The sequence below is a fragment of the Heterodontus francisci genome, unplaced genomic scaffold (assembly GCF_036365525.1).
Source record: "Heterodontus francisci isolate sHetFra1 unplaced genomic scaffold, sHetFra1.hap1 HAP1_SCAFFOLD_97, whole genome shotgun sequence".
In the NCBI taxonomy this organism is placed as follows: Eukaryota; Metazoa; Chordata; class Chondrichthyes; order Heterodontiformes; family Heterodontidae; genus Heterodontus; species Heterodontus francisci.
In genome coordinates this window covers 1,535,005-1,537,131 of record NW_027140606.1, presented here as the reverse complement: position 1 = coordinate 1,537,131, position 2,127 = coordinate 1,535,005, and positions in this window count along the sequence as shown.

Sequence of the window (2,127 nt, the reverse complement as noted above, 5' to 3'; positions counted from 1 at the left end):
CAGTGTATGTCTTTGTTACTTGGTGTCAGTGTTTGTCTGTGTTTCTTGGTGTAAGTGTGTGTCCTTGTTACTGGGTGTCAGTGTATGTCTTTGTTACTTGGTGTAAGTGTGTGTCTGTGTTACTGGGTATCAGTGTCTGTCTTTGTTACTGGGTGTCAGTGTGTGTCTGTGTTACTTGGTGTAAGTGTGTGTCTTTGTTACTTGGTGTCCGTGTGTGTCTGTGTTACTTGGTGAAAGTGTGTGTCTTTGTTACTGGGTGTCAGTGTATGTCTTTGTTACTTGGTGTAAGTGTGTGTCTGTGTTACCGGGTATCAGTGTCTGTCTTTGTTACTTGGTGTAAGTGTGTGTCTGTGTTACTTGTTTTAAGTGTGTGTCTTTGTTACTTGGTGTACGTGTGTGTCTGTGTTACTGGGTGTCAGTGCATGTCTTTGTTACTGGGTGTCAGTATGTGTCTGTTTTACATGGTGCAATTGTGTGTCTTTGTTACTTGGTGTCCGTGTGTGTCTTTGTTACTGGGTGTCAGTGTATGTCTTTGTTACTATCTGTCAGTGTATGTCTTTGTTACATGGTGTAAGTGTGTGTCTGTGTTACTGGGTATCAGTGTCTGTCTTTGTTACTTGGTGTAAGTGTGTGTCTGTGTTACTTGGTGTAAGTGTGTGTCTTTGTTGCTTGGTGTCCGTGTGTGTCTGTGTTACTGGGTGTCAGTGCATGTCGTTGTTACTTGGTGTCAGTGTGTGCCTGTGTTACTTGGTGTAAGTGTGTGTCTTTGTTACTGGGTGTCAGTGTATGTCTTTGTTACTTGGTGTAAGTGTGTGTCTGTGTTACTGGGTATCAGTGTCTGTCTTTGTTACTTGGTGTAAGTGTGTGTCTGTGTTACTTGGTATCTGTGCATGTCTTTGTTACTTGTTGTCAGTGTATGTCTGTGTTACTTGGAGTAAGAGTGTGCCTGTGTTACTGGGTATCAGTGTATGTCTTTGTTACTTGGTGTCAGTGTATGTCTGTGTTACTTGGTGTACGTGTGTGTCTGTATTAATGGCTGTCAGTGTGTGTCTGTGTTACTTGGTGTAAGTCTGTGTCTCTGTTACTTGGTGTCCGTGTGTGTCTGCGTTACTGGGTGTCAGTGTATGTCATTGTTACTGGGTGTCATTGTATGTCTTTGTTACTTGGTATAAGTGTGTGTCTGTGTTACTGGGTATCAGTGTATGTCTTTGTTACTTGGTGTCAGTGTATGTCTGTGTTACTTGGTGTAAGTGTGTGTCTGTGTTACTGGGTGTCAGGGTGTGTCTGTGTTACTTGGTGTCAGTGTATGTCTTTGTTACTTGGTGGAAGTGTGTGTCAGTATTACTTGGTGTAAGTGTGTGTCTTTGTTACTTGGTGTCCGTGTGTGTCTGTGTTACTGGGTGTCAGTGCATGTCTTTGTTCCTGGGTGTCTGTGTGTGTCTGTGTTACTTGGTGTAAGTGTGTGACTTTGTTACTTGGTGTCCGTGTGTGTCTTTGTTACAGGGTGTCACTGTATTTCTTTGTTACTGCGTGTCAGTGTATGTCTGTGTTAATTGGTGTAAGTGTGTGTCTGTGTTACTGGGTATCAGTGTATGTCTTTGTTACTTGGTGTAAGTGTGTGTCTGTGTTACCGGTTATCAGTGTATGTCTTTGCTCCTTTGTGTAAGTGTATGTCTTTGTTACTTAGTATCTGTGCATGTCTTTGTTACTTGTTGTCAGTGTATGTCTCTGTTACTTGGTGTAAGAGTGTGCCTGGGTTACCGGGTATCAGTGTATGTCTTTGTTACTTGGTGTCAGTGTATGTCTGTGTTACTTGGTGTACGTGTGTGTCTGTGTTAATGGCTGTCAGTGTGTGTCTGTGTTACTTGGTGTAAGTCTGTGTCTCTGTTACTTGGTGTCCGTGTGTGTCTGCGTTACTGGGTGTCAGTGTATGTCATTGTTACTGGGTGTCATTGTATGTCTTTGTTACTTGGTATAAGTGTGTGTCTGTGTTACTGGGTATCAGTGTATGTCTTTGTTACTTGGTGTCAGTGTATGTCTGTGTTACTTGGTGTAAGTGTGTGTCTGTGTTACTGGGTGTCAGTGTGTGTCTGTGTTACTTGGTGTAAGTGTGTGTCTTTGTTACTT